Here is a 14911-nt window from a genome sequence, read left to right on the forward strand (position 1 = left end):
CAAGAAGAATGCCAAGTGTGCAAGGTCACATCATAATCAAGACTCATGCAGTGCTTCATGAATTTACATCAAACTTTCTGAGCTAGGCACGTCATTAGGTAAAAATGTGCATTTTGAACCATTTCAGGGGCCATAACTCTGGAAATAGGAGCCAGACGACAAATAGGAGGTTCACAAGTTCATATCATGATAAAGACTCATGCATGGTTTCATCAATTTATATGTAATACTTTCTGAGCTAGGCGCACAACAAGGTGAAAATGTGCATTTTTGACTATTTCAGGGGCCATAACTCTAGAAATAGGGGGCAGAGTCAGGCGAAAAATAGGAGATGCTCAAGTTCATATCACAATAATGATTCATGCAAGGTTTCATCAATTTATATGAAAATACTTTTTGCGCTATCCACATCACAACGTGAAAATGTGCATTTTTGACTATTTCAGGGGCCAAAACTCTGGAAAAAGGGTGTAGAGACCGTAGAAAAATAAAAGGTGCGCAAGTTCATATCATGGTTAAGATTCAAGCAAGGTTTCATTAATCTATATCAAATACTTTCTGAGCTAGGCGTGTCACAAGGTGAAAATATGTGTTTTGGACTATGTCAGGGGCCATAATTCTGAAAAGAAGGGGCGGAGCCAGACAAAAAATAAAAGGTACACAAGTACATATCACGATAAAAACTCATGCAATTTTTCATCAATTTATATCAAATACTTTTTGAGCTAGGTGCGTCAAGAACTTCGGGCGACGGACGGACGCTCAGACACACGGATGCACGGACAAGACCAAATCTATATGCCCCCACCACTCATACGGGCATAATTAAGATAGTAGTAGATAATCTGAGGCCATTTCTTGAACTGCAAAATTATTATTCCTATAGTTGTGTTGCTTCGAATGTTTAGCTTCGCATGTTTATTTACCCCACCCACTTTTCCCTAGTTTGAGAGTGTACCACTCTTCCAGTATATTAATCAGAGTGTACTGATATATTGTCATTTTAATGTTTATTTAGCTTACAATATCTGCTGAAGATAACACCTAAATATCTCAACTAATAAAAAATGTTTTAGATTTTTGGTGAAGTTTGTCCATTGAAAATCAGTAAATTTGATTAGGCCACTTTGTGGCTCTGTGTTGAAAAAAGTATTCAAGACAATTTAAAACGCAACATGTTGTGTAAATGTCCATTGTATAGTTATTTTATTACGAAAGTTCCAGGTAAAAAGTTTGAACCATTTTTAAAAACGCGGCGGAGATTGTGTTCCTGGCTGGTTACATGTCAAATTACCCCACCCACTTTAAATGTGAATTTCTATAAAAGTAAGTCAAAACTGATAACAGTAACACTTGTGAATGAAACTTAATACATGTAGGTATATTGTCATAAAATATAGAGAAAATCAAAAAACATTTTGCGCAGACACCTCACTGCGACCCCCCCCTTTTAGGAAGTGGGAGGAGCCTTGCCATCACTTCATATTGGATGATTTTTTTTTTTTTTTTGGAGGGGGTGGGTGGGGGTCTGTTGTTTGAAAGTTGAAAGGTGCAGGTGTACTCTAACTTAGTTTCAGTTGATTATTTTTGAAATACTCTTACTTTAATAGAATGTATGTTATTAGGACACCATGGCAGTTTCTTTATCATCTTTGACATGAATGTTTTCTTTTTCTTACCTATTATTTGTTAAGCTAGCCATATCTTTATATGAATGTGTGGTCACAAATGGTTGTTCATAGTTTACATTTTCATATTGATAGTTGCTTTGATTTAATTTTGTATTTTTGACCAATCTAGCTTTTAAACCATTTAGATTTATATACTTACAAAACTTCCATGTCCTTGCCACTGCTTAAATCATTATTGATGTGATTTTCTATGGAGTTATTTGATATTGTTTATGCGAATTTTTGATGAAGGAACACCTTTTGGTAAGCAGAATGAATTATTTTCATCAAACGTGGTGTTGAGATATATGGAATTTTCTTCCTGGTTTTTGTTGAGCCATCTTAGAGTGAGCTAGATAAGGTCTTGAGAATGGCTGCTATGTTAATGCAATGCCCATTCGATAACTTGGTCATGCATGAAGCAATCTTCTGTTTTTCATAAATGTTTACATCTGTGTCTCATGCAAATCGAAAGTACGTATCTCAAAAGTCAAGGTCAAACTTGTGGGTTAAAGGTCATGTCAGATCTTTGGGTGTCAATAATCTAGTTATATCTCTCCATGTGTGGGGATATATATTGAGTCTGTCTGTCTGTCACAAAAGTTTGTCTTGCCTACTTTTCTAAAAGCTAATGGTTGAATTTCAACCAAACTTTGTAGGGACACTTCGTACCATGGATAGTTTTGCATTCCAGTGGCATTTTTGGGTTGAATTGCATTATGGTGAATTGTAGCCTTTTGCTACTATGAATCTATTTTTAGATTAGAAGTCATTTCTATCTTTAGAAAATCTATAAAGGGAGGTAATATATTTACAAAATATCAAAATTACTGTTGGTTAACCATATCTAGATAAGTGAGTTGTGAATCAGAAATGTCAATCATAAATGTAAGAATAAGAAAATAATGTAATCCAGTGCATGTATAAATCGTTGATTAAATTTTTGATGGTCTAATTACATTTTTAAGTGTTGCATTGCTACAATAGAAAGACAGTTTTAATTACTGGATGTCATCTTGAATTTTGCGTTTTTTGTGGTCTTCCTGTCCTACTGACAACCAGTCTGCCTAGGAAGGTGTGGTCAAGGCTAGTTTTGTATATGTGACTACATTTTTCTGTTGAATTAGTTATGGCCTCTTAAAGTCAGTCAGGGTGACAGCATAATTAACACTTGTCTCATTTGTTGGGCATATGTGGTTTACAGAAAGCTCATGTTTATTTAAGGAACAAATGTATAGAAAAAACGTGTTTTAACGTTATTGATACACGGAAACAGGTTATGCGTCCGTGGAATAATTTCACGAGGCCGTAGTTCGAGTAAGCTATTCTGGCGACGTATAACTGATTTTGAGTGTATTAATTTAGGTGAAACAAGATTTTGCTTTACATTTTTTCGATTCTAATATGCCCTTAATCTCAAACAGTAGATAAAATATAGTAGCGCTCTTTCTTGGTGGCAACAAAAACATTGACGTCATCGCACGTAAACGTGAGGTCGTTCTAGCATAAGTATGTTTTAACAGAAACAAGCATATTAGAATTTTTGTTGATTAATTATTTTTACTTACAATTTCTCATACAATGATGGTAGTTTCCCTTCTTGTTTTCAAAAGAACTTGTACCACAAAATGATATGGCTGGATATTGCATATCAGTTCACCTTCCTGTTTAAATGACGTGGTATGGGGAGACATGTGATTTTATTAAAAGCAGTCTCTAGTTTTTAAATGGTTATATTTGCTTTTAAAACTGACAGGTTCAGTTCATCCTGGTTTTGGTTGCACAATCTTGCCTGTTAATCACCACCGATGTACATTTATGTGTAAGTAAAGTACTCTTAGTTTTGTTGTTGTTTGATTTTGAATGGAAAGGGTAAATTGGGAAGTTTCTGCTACCAGACTGAGAGAAGTACAATAATTATTGTGTATTGTTATTATTGATTTTATTTAAATAGTATTTTGTGAGCAAGAATTTGAAATACATGTCAAGCTTATTTATGTCTTTACTATTTTCTGTGCTTCTCATATTTTAGCGATATACAATGTTGTTTCTAAATACAAAATCTGTGCAATCTCTATAATTGTTTTTACTTTATTGTGCTTTGTGTAATATTGAGTAACGTCTTTCATATTTTTCTTTATAATATGCTTCAACTTGATGCTTTTGTACTGTTCCTTATGATGCTACAAAGGACATATAATGTAATTCTGAGATTGATTTAGTCATTTGTTCATAGTCATTAAGATGTTCATCTTTGTTTTTAAACTGTTTTTCTTTCAACATTGTTATAAGTAGTTTCCATAATGTCTCGCATGTGTACGTTGTCCGTAAAGGTTACAAAAAGCTTTTGAATTTTTAAGAAAGTTAAATTCACTGTCAATTTTTATGCCCCCGAAGGGAAGCATATAGTTTTTGAACCGTCTGTCAGTCGGTCTGTCGGTCTGTCAGTCTGTCCGCAACGTTCGTGTCCGGTCCATATCTTTGTCATCGATGGATAGATTTTCAAATAACTTGGCATGAATGTGTACCACAGTAAGACGACGTGTCGCGCGCAAGACCCAGGCCCGTAGCTCAAAGGTCAAGGTCACACTTAGACATTAAAGGATAGTGCATTGATGGGCATGTCCGGTCCATATCTTTGTCATCGATGGATGGATTTTCAAATAACTTGGCATGAATGTGTACCACAGTAAGACGACGTGTTGCGCGCAAGACCCAGGTCCGTAGCTCAAAGGTCAAGATCACACTTAGACGTTAAAGGATAGTGCATTGATGGGCCATATCTTTGTCATCGATTGATTGATTTTCAAATAACTTGGCATGAATGTGTACCACAGTAAGACGACGTGTCGCGCGCAAGACCCAGGTCTGTAGCTCAAAGGTCAAGGTCACACTTAGACGTTAAAGGATAGTGCATTGATGGGCGTGGCTGGTCCATATCTTTGTCATCGATGGATGGATTTTCAAATAACTTGGCATGAATGTGTACCACAGTAAGACGACATGTCGCACACAAGACCCAGGTCCGTAGCTCAAAGGTCAAGGTCACACTTAGACATTAAAGGTCATTTTTCATGATAGTGCATTGATGGGCGTGTCCGGTCCATATCATTGTCATTCATGCATGGATTTTAAAATAACTACGCATGAATGTGTGACACAGTAAGACGACCTGTCGCGCGCAAGACCCAGCTCCATAGGTCAAAGGTCCTAAACTCTAACATCGGCCATAACTATTCATTCAAAGTGCCATTGGGGGCATGTGTCATCCTATGGAGACAGCTCTTAGTTTCTTTAAAAAAAAAAAAAAAAAAAAAAAAAAAAAATGTTAAATGTGAAAATTATAGAATAGTTCAACATTTGTATGTTTCTACAGGAATATAGTTACAATTATAGTACTATGTACATGTATGTATATTTGCATTGTAGTTTTCACCAAGGCAGTTTCAACTGTGATGTTGTGAAGATGTGATTTTTATTTTAAATTTTTGTTTGTCAGATGAAAAATGATATTTTTAAGTATTGAAAAATTTACATGTTGTAATTTAAACTATAGTTTTCCTCTCATCGTTTATTTTATAGGTAGCGTTTTTACAAAGTAATCGGAATAAAATGTCCCGGTATATCAACTAAACTGTTCAAATTACCGGTAAACTTAATAAGTTTTCATGAATTTTGGCATTTTTGTTTGTTTAATTTGTACTTTTTTTTCAGCCTGTTTTTGTTATATCCACCAATCGCTGTAATAACAATGTAGCAGGGAATTTAGCATTTTGTTTTTGAAATGCCATACCTTGCATTGTCCTTTTTTGGTTTGTCTTCCAGTAATTATTACCAAACAGTTATAAGAATGATAGGAAAAACAGATTTAATTTAGTGGAAAATCACTGTTGCCTTATACACCTTTTAATTTCATTAATTTTGTAAATTCCGTTTTCTATTATTTGATTACATTGATATTTCCCAGCAATAAATGCTGAAACTTATGTGTTGTTTTTTATATTTTATAAATGCAACCTGTTTGTTCTACATGAAAAAAACATGTACAACTGGAATAGACCTGAACCATTTTCTTTAAAACTGTTACTGTAACACACCACTGATAGTCATCCTAAAAATAAGCACATGTCATTTCTTTATGATTGCGATTAAGTGGTGTTCTGCAGTGGACGTACTGTCAAAATATTAATAGGTCTGCAGTATTTATTGCAACTATATAATATTTGCCCTAATTATGCTAGTATCAATGAATATTTATATTGATTGTCAGTCATGTCACCTTAAAAACTTTAGTTACAAGGATTTCCGAGAAATTTTGAAGATGCATTGATGCTAGTAAAACATATCCCAAATCCGATCTAACATTATGTTAGATTTTTTCTTCAGGATATCCTCAGCTTGAAACTGAACTCTCCTTGTTTCATGTCCATAAAGTTACGATGATTATCCTGTTGAAACTGAACTTTCTTACAATGTTGTTTCATAAAATGAAACAAAAGGGTAAGGATTTTTAGATAGTAGCATCATTGTGCTATCCACTATTATGTTCCAGATAATATAATTTTTTTCTCTCGATTCTCTGTTAAAATATTCTACTGGACAACAAGTGATGCCCCAATTTACTTGCCAGTTTTTATACAAATTAAATTCTAAGCTTTTGTTTCTTTTGTTTTTCATGAATAAATTCTGTTATTTTCTGCTGTGAAGCGGAAGTGGGATATAAAAATGCTATTCGTAATCATGTCCGTCCAACTGTCTGTACCTCCTCCCCTGCCATCACCTACATTACCCATCCCCTCACCCTACAACCCTACAATATCCCCCCCATCCTCACCCGCCCCCCACGAAAGAAACCCACTTAGATCCTTGAGTTTTGTGATAGCGTGTCTTTTTATCCCCAACAATACCATACATCCCCACCCAAAGCAACCATCCAAATATTTATTTAGATTCTTCTATTCTTTTTAGCTCGACTATACGAAGTATAAGGAGAGCTATCCTACTCGCCCCAGCGTCGGCGTCGGTGTCGGCGTCTTTCCGCGTCCCCACCTTGGTTAAAGTTTTGGTGCACTTTCTCTTTTTTCAACTTATCTCTGTAATTACTTGATGGATTTGATTCAAACTTGAAATACTTATTCCTCATCATCATCCACATCATCTGACATAAGGGCCATAACTCTGGCACCAATATTTCATGAATTATCCACCCTTTTCACTTAGATTTTCAGGTTAAAGTTTTGATGCACTTTCACTCTATCTCTGTTATTACTAAATGGATTTGATTCAAACTTAAAATAGTTGTTCAACATCATCACCCACATCATATGACACAAGGTGCATAACTCTGGCACCATTCTTTCATGAATTATTCCCCCTTTTTACTTAGAATTTCAGGTTAAAGTTTTGGTGCACTTTCACTCTACCTCAGTTATTACTAAATGGATTTGATTCAAACTTGAAATAATTGTTCAGCATCATCACCCACATCATATGACACAAGATGCATAACTCTGGCACATTTTTTCATGAATTATTCCCCTTTTTACTTAGAATTTCAGGTTAAAGTTTTATGCACTTTCACTCTATCTCTGTTATTACTGAATGGATCTGATTCAAACTTAAACAATTGTTCAACATCATTACCCTTATCATATGACACAAGGTGCATAACTCTGGGACCAATTTTTCATGAATTCTTTCCCTTTTTTACTTAGAATTTTATGTTAAAGTTTTGATGCACTTTCACTCTGTCTCTGTTATTACTGAATGGATTTGATTCAAACTTAAAATAGTTGTTCAACATCATCACCCACACCATATGACGCAAGGTGCATAACTCTGGCACCAATTTTTCATTAATTATTCCCCCTTTTTACTTAGAATTTTAGGTTAAAGTTTTGATGCATTTTCACTCTGTCTCTGTTATTACTGAATGGATTTGATTCAGACTTAAAATAGTTGTTCAACATCATCACCTACACTATATGACACAAGCTGCATAACTCTGGCACCAATATTTAATGAATTATGCCCCTTTTTGCTTAGGATATACTTATATAGTGTTTTGATACATTTTATCTTTACCTCCCTTATTACTTTAAGTTGATATTTTTGACATAGACTCAGGCTATTGTGCAATATCTTCATCCACAACTGGAGTCATTAAACACTCCAGTGACAGCTCTAGTTTCCTCAGATGTGCCCAGTTTCACTATCCAGCATTGAAATAGTCGAGCATGCTGTCTCCTGTGACAGCTCTTGTTTATTTACTTTTTAGTTTTAACCTTCCTTCATTACCAGGCAACCCCTCTCTCCCCCCACACATTAACCCACCCCACCCACCCAACTAAACTGTTTGTTTTTTAGCTCGTGACAAGGTGAGCTTTTGTGATCACCCTTCATCCGTCGTCAGTCCGTGCATCGTCCGTGCGTACGTCTGTCAGCAATTTCTTGTCTGCACGATAGTGGTTTCATTTATGATTTTATTTTAACCAAACTTGTATCACCATAAGATCTCGGTTCTTGAACTGGCCAGATCCCATTATGGGTTCCAGAGATATGGCCCCTGAAAGGGCCAGAATTAGCTATTTTGACCTTGTCTGCACAATAGCAGCTTTATTTATGATTTGATTTTTACCAAACTTGCACACAACTTGTATCACCATAAGATCTTGGTTCCTTTCTTGAACTGGCCAGATTCCTTTATGGGTTCAGAGTTATGGACCCTGAAAGGCCCAAAATTAGCTATTTTGACCTTGTCTGCACAATAGCAGCTTCATTTATGATTTGATTTTTACCAAACTTGCACACAACTTGTATCACCATAAGATCTTGGTTCCTTTCTGGAACTGGCCAGATTCCTTTATGGGTTCCAGAGTTATGGCCCCTGAAGGGGTCAAAATTAGCTATTTTGACCTTGTCTGCACAATAGCAGCTTCATTTATGATTTGATTTAACCAAACTTGCACAAAACTAGCGTCACCATAAGATCTTGGTTCCTTTCTTGAACCGGCCAGATCCCATAATGGGTTCCAGAGTTATAGCCCCTGATAGGGCCGGAATTTGCTATTTTGACCTTGTCTGCACAATAGCAGCTTCGGTTATGATTTGAATTTAATCAAACTTGCACAAAACTTGTGTCACCATAAGATATATTATTATTATTATTATTATTATACCAGATTTATATAGCACCCTTTTCATGATCAGTTTCACGTTCAAAGGTGCTTTACATAGTTCAAATGCAGCCACACAGGGCGCATAATTCATCCTCTACTAGTACAGACACAGAGCGATCTGACCAGAGGGACAGAGTGAGACAAAGCCCCCATGACAGAGAGATCAGAAATCAGATACAGGCTTGTCCGGCTAACTTAGCCTAGCTCGTTGCTAATAGACAGCCTGGTTCTTTAACGTGCCCAGTGTATAGCACTGATACACGCGAGGATTGCCTGGGTTCCGGACCAGTACACCTCTAGTTGGGTGGGAAAAACTGAAAAGCGTTTCTGAAAATTCCCGAGTAGCAGCCGGGAATCGAACCCCCGACCTCAGGATTGGAGGCCAGTGTGCAAACCACTGAGCTATCCGTACACCCCATCTTGGTTCCTTTCTTGAACCGGCAAGATCCCATAATGGGTTCTAGAGTTATGGTCCCTGAAAGGGCCAAAATTGGCTATACTGACCTTGTCTGCACAATAGCAGCTTCATTTATGATTTGATTTTAACCAAACTTGCACACAACTTGTATCACCATAAGATCTCGATTCCTTTTTATACGCCCGCAGGGACGTATTATGTTACCGCCTCGGTGTTCGTCTGTCTGTCTGTGTGTTGGTTAGCAATTTCCCTTCCGCTCTGTAACTCTTGAACCCCGTGATGGATTTCAGAGAAATCTGACACAAATGTTCACCTCATTGAAACAACATGCAAAGCGCATGTTTCGGATGGCTCACTTCAATGTCAAGGTCACACTTAGGGGTCAAAGGTCATATGACTGTTTTGTGTGAATATTTCTCTGCATTTGCGTTGCATTGCAGTGCTCTTGTTTTTATTTGGCAGATCCTTCTGTTGTTCGCTTACAATATTTTTTTTTAATTACTTCCCTTTTATGTTACTATAAATAGCTTATTTAGTAACTTTTTAATTATTGGCCGTAGGGAAAAACCGATACCACTTTTCTGTGGTACAACATGGATGGTACCTCCAATTTTTAGGTGTATTTTGACATATCTGTACCTTGTAAGAATTTTTAGCTCACCTGAGCATGAAGTGCTCAAAGGTGAGCTTTAGTGATCTCCCTGTGTCCGTCGTCAGTCGTCCGTCCATCGTCCGTCATCAGTCGTCCGTCGTCAACAACTTGACTGTTAACACTCTAGAGGTCACTCTAGAGGTCACAATTTTAGCCCAAACTTAATGAAACTTGGTCAGAGTGTTACCCTCAATAAAATCTTGGACGATTTCGATATTGGGTCATCTGGGGTCAAAAACTAGGTCACCAGATCAAATCAATGGAAAAGCTTGTTAACACTCTAGAGGTCACATTTTTGGCCCAATCTTAATTAAACTTGGTCAGAATGCTATTCTCAATAAAATCTTGGACGAGTTCGTTATTAAATCATCTGGGGTCAAAAACTAGGTCACCAGGTCAAATCAAAGGAAAAACTAGTTAACACCCTAGAGGCCACATTTATGACCATATCTTAATGAAACTGGGTCAGAATGTTAATCTTGATGATATATAGGTTTAGTTCAAATCTTGGTCAGATGGGGTCATAAAAAACAAGGTCACTAGGTCAAATCAAAGGAAAAGCTTGTTAACACTCTCGAGGTCACAATTTTGGCCCAATCTTAATGAAACTTGGTCAGAATGTTAATATTTATGATCTTATGGTCAAGTTCGAATCTGGGTCTTATGGGGTCAAAAACTAGGTCACCTGGTCAAATCAAAGGAAAAGCTAGTTAACACTCTAGAGGTCACAATTTTGGCCCAATCTTAATGAAACTTGGTCAGAATGTTACCCTCAATAAAGTCTTGGACGAGTTTGATATTGGGTCATCTGGGGTCAAAAACTAGGTCACCAGGTCAAATCAAAGGAAAAGCTTGTTAACACTATAGAGGCCAGATTTATGACTGTATCTTCATGAAACTTGGTCAGAATGTTAATCTTGATGATTTCAAGGTCCAGTTTGAATCTGGGTCATGTAGGATCAAAAACTAGGTCACCAGGTCAAATCAAAGGAAAAGCTAGTTTACACTAAGTCTGTAGAGGCCACATTTTTGACCATATCTTAATGAAACTTAGTCAGAATGTTAATCTTGATAATCTATAAGTCAAGTTCAAATCTGGGTAAGGTGGGGGTCAAAAACTAGGTCACTAGGTCAAATCAAAGGAAAAGCTCGTTAACACTCTAGAGGCCACATTTATGACTGTATCTTTACGAAACTCAGTCAGAATGTTAATCTTGGTGATCTTTAGGTCAAATTCGAATCTGGGTCATGTCTGGTCAAAAACTAGGTCACAGGGTCAAATCGAAGGAAAAGCTATTTAACACTTTAGAGGCCACATTTATGACCATATCTTAATGAAACTTGGTCAGAATGTTAATCTTGATGATCTTTAGGTCAATAGGTCATGTGAGCTATACAGGGCCTTTATGGCCCTCTTGTTTCTTATTGTTTTTGGTTAAAGCAATGGTACTCAGGTGAGCGATATAGGGCCATCATGGCCCTCTTGTTTCATTTCTTGTATTTCCTGATATTCCCATTCTCTTATTATCTGGTCCCCCACCCACAATCATCCCCTGGGCAACAGAATTTTTTGAAGTGTCTCCTATTTCTTGATAGTCGCTTAGTATAACATCATCTCCCATTACCACCCCACACCCCTGAAAAGAATTATATTTCCCACATGTAGTGGGTGAGTCATATTGTTTTAGTTTGTCTGTATGTCAAAAATTGTGTATATCATCAGCAAGTTCCAGTTTGCTGATTTTCAGCAGAGTTATGGCCCATGATTCACCAAATTTAATGATGTTTTGGCGACTTCTCTGATATTATTGGACAGTGCCAAATTGGGCATTTTTCGGCATGTTCCAGTTCATTGGTTTTCAGTGGAGTTATCACCCTTCCTTTGTTGTGTTGTTCAGTTTTTAAACTGTTTTGACGTATACCATTTGGCTGAAGTTCACCAAACCTCATGAGTGATAAGCGGAAGCCGAATTTGCAGATAAGGCGTAGGTTTGCAGATAATCAGCATGTTCAGGTTTAATGATTTTCATAAGAGTTAGATCCTTGATTTGTCAAACCGGACTGTGTATGGGTGTTTTATAGCTCACCTGAGCACAAAGTGCTCAAAGGTGAGCTTTTGTGATCGCCCTCTGTCCGTCGTCGTCCGTCATTCCGTCGTCAACAATTTGACTGTTAACACCCTAGAGGTCACAATTTTGGCCTAAATGAAACTTGGTCAGAATGTTACCCTCAATAAAATCTTGGACGAATTCGATATTGGGTCATCTGGGGTCAAAAACTAGGTCACCAGGTCATATCAAAGGAAAAGCTTGTTAACACTCTAGAGGTCACAATTTTGGCCCAATCTTATTGAAACTTGGTCAGAATGTTACCCTCAATAAAATATTGGACGAGTTCGATATTGGGTCATATGGGATCAAAAACTAGGTCACCAGGTCAAATCAAAGGAAAAGCTTGTTAACACTGTACAGGCCACATTTATGACTATATCTTTATGAATCTTAGTCAGAATGTTAATCTTGATGGTCTCAAGGTCCAGTTTGAATCTGGGTCATGTAGGATCAAAAACTAGGTCAACAGGTCAAATCAAAGGAAAAGCTAGTTAAAACTGTAGAGACTACATTTATGAACATATCTTAATGAAACTTGGTCAGGATGTTACCCTCAATAAAATCTTGGACGAATTCGATATTGGGTCATCTGGGGTCAAAAACTAGGTCACCTGGACAAATCAAAGGAAAAGCTTGTTGACACTCTAGAGGTCACAATTTTGGCCCAATCTTATTGAAACTTGGTCAGAATGTTACCCTCAATAAAATCTTGGACGAGTTCGATATTGGGTCATATGGGGTCAAAAACTAGGTCACCAGGTCAAATCAAAGGAAAAGCTTGTTAACACTGTACAGGCCACATTTATGACTGCACCTTCATGAATCTTAGCCAGAGTGTTAATCTTGATAGTCTCAAGGTCCGGTTTGAATCTGGCTCATGTAGGATCAAAAACTAGGTCACCAGGTCAAATCAAAGGAAAAGCTAGTTAACACTGTAGAGACTACATTTATGACCATATCTTAATGAAACTTGGTCAGAATGTTAATCTTGATGATCTATAGGTCATGTTCAAATCTGGGTCAGGTGAGGTCAAAAACTAGGTTACTAGGTCAAACCAAAGAAAAAGCTTGTTAACACTCTAGAGGCCACATTTATAATTTTATCTTCATGAAACTTAGCCAGAATGTTAATCTTGATGATCTTTAGGTCAAGTTCGAATCTGGGTCATGTGGGGTCAAAAACTAGGACACCGGGTCAAATCTGAGGAAAAGCTAGTTAGCACTTTAGAGACCACATTTATGACCATATCTTAATGAAACTTGATCAGAATGTTAATCTTGATGATCTTTAGGTCAATAGGTCAGGTGAGCGATACAGGGCCTTCATGGCCCTCTTGTTAGCTCACATGAGCACATGGTGAGCTATTGTTATCACGCTGTGTCTGTCGTCCGTCGTGCGTTCATGCGTCCGTCCGTCGCCAATTGTGTTTAAACGACGTCTTCTCCAAAACTACTGAATGGATTTTGATGAAACTTCGCATGGATGTTCCTTGGATGGGCCTCTACCAAAGTTGTTCAAACGCTTCTGTCTGGTTGCACATAGGGGCTGCCAGAGCTAAAAATATAAAAATCTTTAAACGACATCTCCTAAACCGATGACACGATTTTGAAATAATTTTATACAAATGGTCCTTGTTTGACCTTCTGCCAAGATTGTTCAAATTATTTTGATTCGTCAAAAACATGGCCACCAGAGGGCGCGGTCACTTTTCCCTGTATGTTTATAGTGGAAACTTTAATAATCTTCTCGTGTGAAACTGCCTGCCCGATTTTAAAATAATTTTACATAAATGGTCCTTGTGTGACCCTCTACCAAGATTGTTCAAATTATTCCGTTTCGTCAAAAAAAACACGGCTGCCAAGGGGTGTGTTCACTTTTCCCTATATGTGTATAGTAGAAACCTAGAAAATCTTTTTGTATAAAACTATTAGCTCGATTTTAAAATAATTTCACACAAATTGTCCTTTTTTGACCTTCTACAAATATTGTTCAATTTTTTTCACCACAAATAAATGTCACACTTTCCCCCAGGGCATTAAATGATTTGATCGCGCTGATCTTTACAATAATTGTTACTAATTATGCATGATTTTTTCGTGCTTAGAGGTAAAAAAAAATGCATGCTTTGCATGAGATACTATGTACATAGCCATCTAAGCCTACAATAAAGTTTTAGCGGAGTTGTCTCCATTTTTTCCCAGATATTTTACCCAGGATCATTTGTTTCAGCTCAAATAACTCTTTTTCAGAAAATGATACCTATATATTCTTTCAGACTGTGTACTTTGATGCAGTTAGCTACATATACATCTAAGATAGGCAGTGCCTACTTGAAGTTTGTATTTTTAGTTACAATGCCTACATATATTTTTAGTTTTATACTTTGTTTATTTTTTTAAGTTATGTATTTATGTGTTTGATGTTTGATATGCATAATTATAGTCAAACCTTTTACAAATGTCAGCTAGCAATAAGGCAAAAAAAACTGGCCTTTGAACCAAGGTGACTTGCATTTTAAAGTATCCTTGCTCTATTATCTCAATGTAGGTTCTTTAGCAATATTAGAACAATGGTCTTTCTTGAGAGGTAGCTGATTGCACAACATTGACCGTTTGTTCTTCCAAAATACCAGTTGATCAGTATATGACTATAAAGTGGTAAAGGTGTTTACAGTAGTGAACTGTTTAGTCAATATTCATTGCTGCGTATTCAGAAGCTGTTCCTACGGAGAAGGTGAAGAAAACAACAACAACAATACCCTCTAAGTAAATACACCAACGTAATCGTCATTATATAGCACTTGGTTTATAATTTTTTGTTCCATTTAACTAGGCGTGATAAAATGATGTTTGTTGTGTTCCATTCATTTTACATCTTAGTC

This window comes from Mercenaria mercenaria, unplaced genomic scaffold (assembly GCF_021730395.1).
Source record: "Mercenaria mercenaria strain notata unplaced genomic scaffold, MADL_Memer_1 contig_571, whole genome shotgun sequence".
NCBI lineage: Eukaryota > Metazoa > Mollusca > Bivalvia > Venerida > Veneridae > Mercenaria > Mercenaria mercenaria.